At 39.0% G+C, this 13,102-nt stretch overlaps 1 long non-coding RNA gene across 2 annotated transcripts in view; it reads left to right on the top strand.

Moving 5' to 3' along the window:
- Positions 1 to 13,102, top strand: part of LOC136375449 (uncharacterized) — a 411,577-nt gene that overhangs the window by 395,050 nt on the left and 3,425 nt on the right. Inside the window, exon 7 of one of the 2 annotated variants that reach the window (XR_010746078.1) lies at positions 1,909 to 1,988. The exons of the other annotated variant lie outside the window; for it this stretch is intronic. This is a non-coding gene — a long non-coding RNA (uncharacterized lncRNA). Of the gene's footprint in view, positions 1 to 1,908; positions 1,989 to 13,102 lie in introns of those variants that run through there. 2 annotated transcript variants of the gene reach the window in all.

Genomic DNA, 13,102 nt, shown 5'->3' with positions numbered 1-13,102 from the left:
TTTTGAGACTACTTGCTCCAATGTGTAGGAAATAGTGGCACTCACCTTTAGCTAGCTACGGCTATCCAAGCCTTCTTTGAAAATGTTCACACCAGTAATAAATCTTCATGAGACTAGGTTTTTAAGTAACATGCAGATTCAGTGTGGGCAGTTCCCAGTCTTTAACTGACTTGAGCCTAAATATTTCACTTTTGATTTTTATCTATACAACTACGTGGAAAGAACCAAAGAGAAATGCCATGTTGAGATACTCTGGAATTTTTGAAGATGTTAGTATTCCAGTACAAATTTTGCTTTGGCACTTCCTGTTAAAAGAACGGATGTCAGGTTTAAGTAAACAAATAATCTGAGCAGCTTCTTAAAATGCATGAAATGTAAAAGTCAAGGCTTCGTTTCTCTCCAGTGCTCTCCACCAGGTAAACCTACTTTGTCCACCTGTCAGTTGCATATTTTGATCCCTGTTATGCTTACAAGCGCTGTGGTGGGGATTTTTGTTATCATGTTGCTCATTCCTTAAATATTTACTCTTGACGTGCATATATGCAGATATAAAAAAGAAAAGCTTTTGCATTTCCATATGCCCAGAGTGCTTTGGATTCATGTTTAGCTCTGGAACCCCCTGGGTAGCAGTACTACTTGTGACCTTTGTGCTCACTGCAGTGTCCTGACCTCTGTGCTAACTGTAGTTTGGTATTGAAAAGACAAAATTTATGTCCTTGCTAGTGAAGCCTGTTCAGGATAAGATAAGAAAAAGATGCATACCTCTCCACTGTCTGCTAACTTTGATAGTGCAAGATAAGAAAAATACGCAGAATACAGTGGAGGGCACCATGAGCTGTAAACAAGCTGCCATAAATATATTTGTGTTGAAATGCATATTGAGTTCTCTCTGTTGTACAGCTGAACAGGGTTGTGCTAGTCCTTTTGAGCTGGTAACACATCACTGCTTCGGGGTTTTGGTAGATATATTCCTAATCAGTAAACTGATCTGGGCAGTTCTGTCTCTTTGAGGTCTTTTGTAACTCTTGTTACAAAAGAGTTGTCTTTTTTAACTCTTACTAGAGACAAAAGTTGCAACAGACATTGATGACCATATTTGATTTTGCAGGTCTGACTCATGGCATCTTGGTATTTTCTGTTTGTCATTTATGTCTAAGTAAAAAGGGTTTGGAAAAGATGTGTCCAAGTTGTATTAAATGTGTCTAATTGTTTTGTTTTTATAATTGTCTTTATTTTAGCGTTCTTATTTTGTATCTCTCTTTCTGTCAAATATCTAGCATCTAGTTTACTCTATCAAGGCCTATTCCACCATAACTACTATTTAAAACCTCAACATTTTTAGAATGCCAGGCCTATTTTAAACACAAGCAAAACAGGTAGGTGTCCAAGGCTATGGGTTGGGGGAACAGAGAGACCAAATGGTTGGTCCCCAAAGTCTTAGAGCAAAGTGCTTTCTTGCCTGAACTGCTGTGTCAAGAGTCTGTGCAAACAGACAGCTCTCCAAGAAGACGTAACTTCTCATCTCTCTTCCCATCAGGCCAGCAGTGTGGCGTTACCTCACAGGGAATGGGCACACGTACACAACATTGCAAGGCTGCAGCAAGCCAGAGCTCTGTCTCACCATTTACATGTCTGTGTTTTCAGGGGCAACTTCTGTGCCCATTTAGCTGGGAAGCTTTACACTTCCTTTGGAAATAAAATACAAAAAAGAACCTTATTTGTTCTCTTCCTGTGATTTGAGATGTTGAATTGTGGAATTTTTGTTCAAATGTTCCCCAAATCTCCACATTCTTTTTTGTCTCCTGCCATTTAATAGTTTCTACATAAAAAACCTAAAGTGTTTGCTCAACACCCATGAATTAAGATGCATGTGAAGTTGATCTATTATTATCTTGATTGGTCTTACAGAGAAGCTGAAGCACAGAGCACTGAAATATCTTTCTCAAGGCCAAGCAAGCATAGATTCCCCAGAAGAGGTGTAAGTAGGACCCAGATTTCCTGATTCCTAATGCTGTTCTTTAAAATAAATAGAATTCCCTTTTGACTTGTGAGGATGTTCTTTGATGGTGGTGGTAGCTGTGTTCATATTTGTAAAATTTTTCTTTTCCTTTTTTGATCTCACATTCAATTAGTATTAGTATTAATATTAGTATTAGTATTAGTATTAGTATTAGTATTAGTATTAGTATTATCACCATCATCATTATTACTGCCAGCTCTAAACAATTTCTGTTTACATTTTGGCAGTCACGAGTTTTCCATCAAATTGGTGGAACCGTCACTTACTAAACTTCATAGCATTAAAATTGATGAGATTGAGTTGAAGCTGCTTTGACTCTTCTTTTTTAACTTTATTTTTTCACTTTTAATAAAGGAAAATCAAACTGATACGTTCCACATTTACACCTTTACTTTCTTTTACTTGGTATGATTGATGGCTCTGTTTCTTACTACTCCTTTTCTATTATCACGTGTATCCATTTGCAGTGAAATACCCATCTATCTTCACTGTTGTATTTTCACATTGCAGTCAAAAACCTCATTGCTTCTCAGGCACCGATTGCAAACCCTTTTCTTTTCTGTCCTTTCCTGGAGATTTGTGTGGCAGCTCAGTCCATCTGCAGACTAAAAACCTTTGCCTCTTTTTTCCTTACTCATGCCATGAAGTCATAGCTGTCTGTGATATCAGAGTGGGCTGCCCTGGGAAGTCTTGTGATATCTGAAGGAGAGGATTATAGCTAGGTTAACAAAGCAGTGGCAGGACTGGAATGATAAAGGTGTTTAGCATGCCATAAAGCATCTTGGTAATTAGAAATTTAAGCACAGACGTTTCCTGTTTTTTTGAGGGAGAGATGGAATTTTATCTGCTTTTCTCTCATGCTTCATCAAGGAAGTTCACATTCATAAAGCAAGAGGAATTGAAGCTGCACTTTGTTTTTCTCACTGTAAGAGGGAAGGGAAAAATGTGCAGGCAGGCTAGGTCTATAACATTGATTTGTAACCAACAAAGGAAATGTCTACTTATGAGACACAAATCAATGTAACCAGACTGTGAAAGTGCAAACAGAGATGTGAGAAAATTATTTGATCGTTAGTCTTCCTTTTGAAAAGACAGAGGGCCAAATTCTGCTCTCATTTATGAGGATGTAACTTCCATGAAAACCAGAGGGGACTTGCCAACGCAATTATGAACAAATTTTATATAGTGTTCTTCTGATAAATGGAGGTGTAAGGCATTAGAGTCAGGAAGGGGGCTAGGCAGGAAAGGAAGAATGCTGTTGTAAAGAGGATACGAACAAGGTTTTGCTGTTAATGAACTGTAGATACAGAAAACATATTGATGTTCCCTCCCATGCAGAGGTGACCTGTATGAACTGTGCACCTCCTTAATTCAGCTGAAATCTTAAAACAGTTTTCATTAACCTGAGAATTTGTTGCCATGGGCTGAGATATTTTCTTGGAGGCAGACTTGTCTCCTGAGAATTATCTCATCGTGCACATTCTAGACAACAGGATTCATTATCTAGGAAAACCCTGTATTCACAATAAAACCACTGTATTTTGAAGGTAGGAAGAAAATTTGGTGGTCTAAGTCCTTTTGGCCCATGGAAAGCAATAGATACTGATTTAGAAATTAACTCCTTTATTCTTCCATGACTAGTCTTTACAAAGACAATGTGCTTCCCAGGTGGGGGATTTGGCTTCCCTGGAGCTGTTTGCACCCCAGATTTAGGAGAGAATTGATTGTCTCCATGCAAAATCAGTTTCTGAAGCTGTAGGTTGACTCCATAGTGGATCTCAGTCATAAAACCATATCAAAACCACTGTAGCTGTGTAACAAAATGTTGATGTAGGATAAATTCACACACTGATTTGAATGTTTTCAGATCAAATGGATTATCTTTATGTGGCAGGCTAGATGTCAGATCAGGTGTCACCTGTCTGCACCACTGCGACTTCAGGCTAGATTAGATATCGTCTGCTCTCTTGCAGCAACACAAACTCCTGCTAATTTAACAGTAATGTGATCCTGTGCCCGTGCCCAAACCAGGTCAGATCTACACTGATGACTGAGCTGAGTCAGTTCATTAGTGAGGAAACTCATCTCGACGTCAGTTTCAGAAACACCCCTAAGTGGAGGCAAACTATCTCCTTTAGCTGCATACCCTGCTTCAATCAAGGCTACAGCCCCTCTTCAGCAGTTCCCTGCATTTGCACAGATACCTGGATTTCCCCATATGTCTCCATCCAATTCCATTAGTGCAGTCACTGGAAAGAGAAAGGCCAACACATACATACATACATACATACATACATACATACATACATACATGTACAGTTTTAAAGGCTTGGGACTCATTTGGAGAGGTAGATATTTTTATTCTGGTTAAACTGCTCTTAATTCCTAGGGATATTGTTTTATTTATGCCACAATACAAGATTAAATCAGGCCATGGCTTCCCAATAGACAAACAAAGCTAGTCTAAACAAATTATATTTTTGAAAGCTTTTGGGATAAGAATAATTTTGAATCTAGAATGCATTAAAGTGACATTAAATAACAACAAAAAGCTTATATTCATTACAAGTTAAATTCCCCTCTACAGAAGGAGGTGCAACAAGTTCCATCATTTTACTTTGTAAACCAAAAAATGTCTGCTTTTTGATTGTTCTGAACCACTCTTGGCCTTTTGAGATGGAGGCAAAACTTTGCCTGGCTCTTGCCCCCAACTCTCACATGTAGTGAATATTTCCCCTTGAGTGCTCTTTGTGTTGTGATATCTTAAAATAAGTGTCTTTTTGTCAGGCATTGCTCTTATATAATACATGTTGTCATCTGGACTGAGGCACAGTTGTGCATATTTAGCTGATTTGCTTTGTAATGCGTCATTACAAGTGACCAAAAACATGGTACAGGAAGTTGTTTGTGTGCTTTTTTTCCATTGCTTATGCAACTCCCAAGCAGAAAATGTTCTTGAGAGCAGATGGTACAGAAAAGTCAATTGCAAGTTCCATTTTCCAGATGCTGAGATGTTTCATGTCTTCTTGACGCCAGTTCAGATGGCTTTGGAAACTTGAGTCTAACTTTTGTTTAACCCTTTACTGGGTCAGCAGTTAAATTGTTTCCTACAGGAGTTTCAGTCCTAATAAAAAAATAGCCTGACTGCACAAGATCCATTGTGTTCTCAGATGCTTAGCTGGAATCTGGGACATAGTGTTATGATCAGCAATTAAAATATTAATACTGCTCTTCTAGCAAGAATGCTGCAAGTTCAGCAACTGATGCATGTTCTATGGTTTCCATTCATTTCTCTCTTTCAACTTTCCAAAGAATACATTGTAACACAGAGGGGCCAGTATCTGAATTTCTTACTGCTTGACAAAGGGATTACTAGATAGTGAAGGCAAATTAATTTGACTTCCTACAGAGAAGGTAAGAACTTCTTACCCTACGGCAGTAACACAGTCAGCTCACGACTGCATGATACTGATAAACTACAGTTTACGACTCAGTAGGTTACATGTTTGATTTGGTTTTTTTTCACTTGCTTGGGTCTTTGGAGTTTTCACTGTAGTCTTATTGCTGCTGAACTGTAGGCTTTTATTTGATGACAAAAAAAAGTATCAGTCCAATTTTTCCCCCCCATTGCACCCACAGAAATCTGTGGGAGGTCATAAGAGTATTGTACACTAACTTAGTGGGAAGGCATCCATGAAAGTCGGCCAGACCAGTGCAATTGTTGGCCAGACCAGTCACTTTGTGAGTTCAAACACAGTCTAGGTTTAGTTCAGGTCTGACTTTATTATAAGGTGATTTGTACATCCAAGGATTCATAAGAAGTAAGACACCTGATCTGTAGTAACAATACCAAATTGTCAGTTGTTGTCATAGATCCGGAGAAAACAGAAGATAGGATTTCTCCAAAGATGCAGTATGACATATCTTGGTCATACATGCAGTATGACATACCTTGGTCAGAGGCAGGCATAGAACCAGAGTCTGAACATCTGATCCACTAAGTTTTGATGTTTTTCAAGAGATTATCTGAGCTAAGATAATAGATTTAGAAATAAAAGCTGAAGGAGAACATTTTTTATTATGTCACCACCCAAGTTTTTAGCTGTTTCTTCACACGTGTTCTATTCACGCAGTGTGAAAAGATGAACCTAAGCTGAACTCTCAAAGCTGAACAAATTCAGAAGTGAAACTGACTTTCCAAATCCCTGGCTCCAAGACATCTCTTAAAATGAGAGAATACAGAGGTTTCAGAGATGACTGAAATCTGGCTCTTATGTTGTTAGTAATAGCATATAATTCAAGTGTAGATGCCCAGAAATGGTGATTGATGATGAGAGGTCAGAAGAAACTGGTTTCTTTGGCAAACCTTGTGAAATAGTCTAGAACGACTCCATTTGCAAACAGGCTCCTGAGGGCAGTGGTCCCAACATCAATCCCATCAGCGTTCAGGAAGTGTCTGGATGGTGCTCAGTTATATGATTTAATTGTAGGTAGTCATGCAAGAATGACCTCCTACTGAATGAAAGTTCAGAGTTTTGTGACACCAGAGTAATCTTCAGAAACTCCTTCCTTCTGTAGACCTCTCATGGATTACAGAAGGAATATTTTCAATTTATAGAGATGTTTCATCTGAAGACCTCATCGATTTGCAGCATTATCTATTAGCCTTGCAGTAATGAGGGAGTTGCATATTATCATTTACTTCTCCAAGGGGGAAGCTGAAAGGTGTAAAAACAAGGGTTTGTCAGAACTATGGGAAGTACTTTATTAAAATGGGGGCATTCTCTAAGAGACAGAAGGAGAGTTAACACCTAGAAAGACTCAAGCTTTCAGGACAGGATCCAACCATAACCTTCACCATTCAATGTTCTCTCAAAACCAAACAGAGCTGTTGGAGGTTTTTTTCACTCCTTCTCGCTGCTTGGACTGAGAAGCAAATTGCACATACCAGACTGGCTTCTCAAGGCAGTAAGTGAAAATGGCATTTTTAAAATAATAGTTGCTATGTCCTGCAGCTCAGAACTGTCATACTGCATGTGAAAAGCTCAATCCTTCCCAGAAACGAGGTGTAGAAAGTAATAGTAATATGTGTGTGTGCGTGCATGTGAATGTGTCTGGGTCTGGAACACAGAATCCCTACCTGGGAATGGCTTGCTATTATTAGACATGCAGTTACCAGGAGTTATGTAAGACAATTGGAGCTCTGTTTTTTAACAGAGACGTGATTCATGCTGCTTGTAGTAACAGTAGCCACCTCCAAATGAGACAGAAAGCAGACACAGACCAAAGGCTGAAGAAATCAATGCTGGCTGAACACAGCCATCCTCCTGATACCTTCTGCTTGCAAACAGACTTCAGATTATCAGCTGTGGAGGTTGATGCTAATTCCAAAGAGTTCTGGAGCTGCTGAGCTGGCACATCTGTACTGGTGGTGTTTTGCAGGGCATGGTTGAGGCTGCAGGAGCTGTGAGGGGTGACAGCTTTGGGCACACTTTGCCATGTTCCCAGCAACTTCTCTGGTGTTCTGCAGGAGGCTGAGGGAGCTGTGAGCAGAACTAGCACTCCTACTCTATTTTCTCAGTTACTCCTGCTGGGAAAGACTGGAACCAAAACAACTTTTGGCTCCTCTGCAGTTAACACTTCTACAGACATTTTTATAGTAATGTGGAGGGAGAGTCGAGACCTGGAGTAGCTTTGAACTTCTGCCAGCGCTCTTCATTAGAGCAAATTGTGAAATCTGATTGAACTAGAATAGCTCTAAGCTCCCCTACAGCTAAGATTCCTGATCCATCTCCTATGGTACTTCTTGCCGTTTGTGGCAGAAATCAGAATATCTGCAAGCGCCCTGATAATTTTGTTCATCTGGGCCATTTTCTTGTAAGACTTTCTGTCACAATATAGCAGGAGTAAGGTAGCTGCCAGATTGTCTACAGTCAAAAACTCAATCACCTCCTCACAGAATTTCTTTCCTTATCAGAAAAAATGTTGAGTTCAGACACTGGTGGGATGCTTATTTACAGCATCACTTTCCAAAAATAAAAGGTGAGGAAGTTGCTATCAGGTCCCCTCAAGTCACTGCCATTCCCTACCATGCCTCTTCTTGGAAGATTGTGGATATCCTGCAAAATTTCATTTCGGCATCATCTAAACCATTCTGGATAGTAACTTCTGCTGTCAAGGAAGAAGATGCTGAAGATTTGCAAATGGTCTTTTTAGCACTCAGGAGACAGCCCTCCTACGTTAGCAGAACTTATCCAACAACAGAGCCAACTGCCTTCAGTTTCATTCAAAAAAGTTTTGAAATGACCAGAGAAGAGGCCTCTAAGAGCCACAGCAGAGAGCTGAATACTGAATTACAATAAATCTCAAGAGTATCATTTGCTAATACTGAAGTAAAAATAACAATTATTTCTATGGTATTTTCATTAATGCATCATACTGCATATACTGCACAGAAATCACTTCAGCTACTGTTAATGTTAGTAATCATTCTCCATCAGCCACACCGTGTACAGTTTTAAGAGAATAGTGAAAAATAACTCAGAGTGCCTTAAAAATGGCATTGTAGTCATATCCTGACTCTGTGTTTTCCTGGCACAGGGTGTTTAAAACCCAGATCTGAATAACACAGCTGGCACTGACATCTCTGCATTTCAGGCACACTTAAGAAAAATCCTGGTTTGATGCAGATGATACATAACTTTAAAAAGCAAATAATTATCACAAATATACATCACACCTCAGGACACACTGCTGTCAGTGACTTGACATTTCAAATGATGAGTTTCACAAATGCACATAACCATCAGATTTGACTGAACAATATTTTAGAATAATTCACATACTCATCTAGAACTTTTTCATTGTGTTTTGGCACTGAAGCATGAAACAAGAAATCTACAGTGGTTTTCTCTTTGGTTGTGAAGAAGCAAGCGCTTTGATCAGTTTTACATACTCCAAGGCTGTAGTCAGTTATTCCTCAATGGATAACGAAACTAAAGCCCAGAGTGACTCGGTTTCTCTGTGGATCCCATGTGATATTTTATATATAGTTTTTGACATAAATCAAACAAGCTTTCATTTGTACAGTTTGAGGCCAGAGGCAGCAAGCACACAGGAAGAATGGTATGGGAAAACACGTTTGTGGTGCTTTTTACCTAGTCTTTTCACTGTGTTGGTTACCGACTCTTTAATGAATGACTGGCAAGGGAAATCTTCAGAGACGGAGACAGACATCCAAAACAACAAAAAAAAATTAGAAATAATTTTAATTTTTTTCATAACTGACAGTAACACAGTTGTTTAACTCAGCATTTGGGCAGTGGTGGTAAAAATGTTGAAACTTAAGGAAAGGATTCCTTGTCTCAGACTTTACCCCTCAGAATCCATGCAAATATGGTTTTTAATATAAATCTTCCTCTAGTAAAGTCAGGTAAAAATTGTCCAAGCATTTTCATCTCCTTATAAAACAAGTCACATAATGAAATCTCAGGGAGAAAAAGGAATTCTGTCAAGAAGATGCTAAGGGTCTTTGGGGGGGGGGGGGGTGGGAAGGGAAGGTGTTCAGTTTTTTCTGTTTATTTGATAACCTGGCTGTTGGTGTTACAGAAAACCAGATGTATCAGTGCAACTTCTATTTCTTAGTTTGCCTTGAAGAGGATAGTCCTGTGACAAATGGATCAAATCTACTGAAATTTATAGCTGAAATTTATTCCACTGTCCTACATGGAATTCTACCTTTAATTAATGTAAACAGTATCTCATAGTTTCCGTAAGCAACAAGCCATTAAAAAAAAACAGTATTTAATTACTTTTACCACTTACCATTTTGTATCATGTTCCATATTCATGAAAGGGTACTTCTGACTTGTGATTGAGATCATCTTTCAGCACAGGAACCACAAGCTTGGTGGCCAGACACTGATGCATCAAGTGCTGTACCACTGTAACCAGGAGGGACAGGGATATGGCAGACACAGTGTCAGTTGTGCAAATCTTGATTAAATTGTTGTGTGCTGAGACTATACAAGTCCCTGCACCTCAGTGAAATTACATTGTTTGAAAACCTGGTTACTGAAACAGGGAGGTCTATTCTTTGAGGACATTCAGTACTTTCTGCAATTCACCAGCATCTATGGGACTAAAGTGTTCCAGGGTTTATGCCAAAGTATTTGCAAGGACAGCATTTAATGAAACCAACGCAACGTGTAGCGGAGGAGGAAGAAACTCAGCTCATTTTCTTCATATGCTTTCATTGTTTTTGTTCTTCCTGAAAAATAATGTCCTTTCAGATTTCGTTTGACATCTCCATGATGTTGAACAGATTCGGAGAAATCACCAATATTTTGACAGGGTTCCTTGGCAATGAAATGTTCATGAAGCTCATCTGTCATGAGCTAATCTGGCTCATCTAGCCAAAGCAGTAGCTTAGGCAGATATATTACTGTAACAATTTAATTTCTACACATTTTCTTCGTCTCTTGTGATTGCAGTGATGGCAATTCATATTTAAGTTTCAGAAACATCGGTATTAATTGCAGCACAACTATACCTTTAGTTTTGTGAGAATCTTGTTTAAGGTAGCAAGGCGGTGTCATGAGTGCCACCTTCTTGTTGATAAGACAATATTCTGATTGCACTGGCCATCTGGAGTGTTCATGGCTTCAAAACCTGAACCTCTTATTTGTTCCTCTCCCATGAGCCTTTTGAGTTTCTTCATGCCATAATGCTGACGTCTTGTAACCTACAGCATCAGTACATAAATGCCTGAGGCTGTTCATACCCTCAAACTGTTTCTATTAATACTAAGTATCTGTAGAAAAGTAGCACTCAAGATTCAACAACACTCACAGTATACAAGCACTACCCACAAATCAGTCTGTTTCCAGGAAAGGTTATGTAGGTGCAGTTCCACTGAGCACAGATGATTTACTCCATATTCCACACCAACATCAATAAAATTAAGACTTTATCTGTTTGCCTGAGTCACAGCCCACTTTAATGAACTGCTTTGAAAGTTATGTGGTTTCGCTCACCATTCAGGTACAATTGTGAAGGCTCCATAGTACGAATACAAAGAATTCCGTGTTTTATACCCAGCAATATTTTGCCAGAATAAGATAATTTTAAAATAATGGTCATGTATATAACTCTACATGCACACATAAATATATGGTTACTTATATGAATACATCTGTGTATGCATACAATCTGTTTTTCCTTGTTACCACATGTGAAAATTGGTCTGACACACTGCCACAGTTCAGTTTGGCATCACAGATTTTTGTATTCATTTAAACCATTAGCTGAATGTTACATTAGGGCTTTTGGTGACTTGCTCCTGCTCTGATTAGGCCTACCAACTACTGACATTTAGTTTCCTCTTCCAAGTAGCAGTTATCTTCATTTCAAATCAGGTGTGCAAAGTCCAAACAGTTGCTCAACATTGCCAAGCATGGTTTCATCCTGCTCTGCCCATTGCGAGGGGCAGCCAAGACTGGAGAACATTCTGCTTGGGCACCTGCCACGCCTGCAGGAGTGGAATTTACACACCAAACACACTCAGCATGATGACATCTTCATTAGAGGAAAATAGGCAGCAGACAGAGTTAGATCTTAAATGAGAGAGAATGTTCTGGGCTGAGACCTTGTACCACTGCCCCAGGAAGCAGGGGATTCAACTGGGGAAGTGGAAAGGGAAGTCAGAAGGAGAAGAATTATCCTTTTTGACCTGAACTCTTAGGCATGGTTAGCTGTTACACCGAGAGTACTGCTTGCAAATAGAAAGAAAAATCAGAAGAATCAACAGACAAAAAGGAGACCTCAAAAATGCCTATTGCAAGTGCCAAAATCAAACTTAAGAATTGCAGCTTAAGAGCAGTGAAATTCTATAGTATCAGATAAAAGGCACTGAAAGAAAGGAAAAATAAACTGATGCGTACAAGTAATAAGAGTGCCCATGAGACAAAAAGTGGGAACATAATGTAGACTCTCCTACAAACTACATTGCTATTCTGGATTTCAGTAAGTACCTCTGGGACTTCAGGGAGAGATTTTTTTCTCAAGTGCTATTGCAAACATGTCCGTGTGGGAAATTGGCCTTTACCAGGCTAGAGCAGTCCAGCCTCTTTAAACAGTCTTTCTGTAAATGTCTAATCCATTAACAAATTAATTTCTAATTTTTAAGCCATACTTATACTGGACATACAGCATTCCCATGAGAATACAGAAATGAGCCATTTCCTCTTGGAAATGAAGCTTTGACTACTGTGAAAAAATCCATGTTTATGGGCCTTCTCATAACATGTCCTGTGTTGCTAAATTTTTGTCCCTTTTTTGGCACAAGTTTTGACCTCTACTGGGAGGGTGGCTTTTATATCTCAGTCTAGCTTGATCTCTTGATAAGACATTGGGGTTGGATATCTACCCATAGGTAGCAAATGGTCTAACCTTGTTCATACAGTGTAAATGCCATAGTCAATCCTAGTTAGAAAATGTACCTTCTCCTTACAGAGAAACAGTAAAATATATCTGGGATAACCCACTTCATTAAGAAAGTTGATTCTTGAATCATGTTTGTTGATGGCTAACACTGCTGTTCTTATCTCCTCCTTCTTGTTATGGCTTTAAGAATTTAATCCAAAATGCTACTCTCAGAGAGAAAAAGTGACCAAAAAGAATTGAATTTAGCCTAGACATCCCAGTCTGAAACTACATCATGACTGTGAACGCATCTATTAAAACTCAACCCACCTGACTCAAGAGAGCTGAACAATATGTGGATTAAGATCAGACATGCTAACTTCCGAGACGAGTCACTTTCCATTGCCTCATGATAGACAGCACTGTTCCAGCATAGCAAATAAGAGTAATCAGAAATAAGCTCACAAGAAGCTCATCTTTTAATTTTTTCATTACTAGGGATCAGAGGAAAGGCAGAAGGAAGCATTCTGACAATATCAGAGAAAAGACTATTGCAGGAATAAAATAAATAGCAATTAACTAAAAACTGGAGTCTGCTTGATCCGGAATCACTAAAAAAAAAGTAACAGAAGATAGCGGTAACCCGGTCTCAAGCAAAGA

This window comes from Sylvia atricapilla, chromosome 2 (genome assembly GCF_009819655.1).
Source record: "Sylvia atricapilla isolate bSylAtr1 chromosome 2, bSylAtr1.pri, whole genome shotgun sequence".
NCBI classification, from domain to species: Eukaryota; Metazoa; Chordata; class Aves; order Passeriformes; family Sylviidae; genus Sylvia; species Sylvia atricapilla.
The sequence above is the reverse complement of the archived record's forward strand: the minus strand, read 5'-3'. Positions and strand labels throughout refer to the sequence as shown.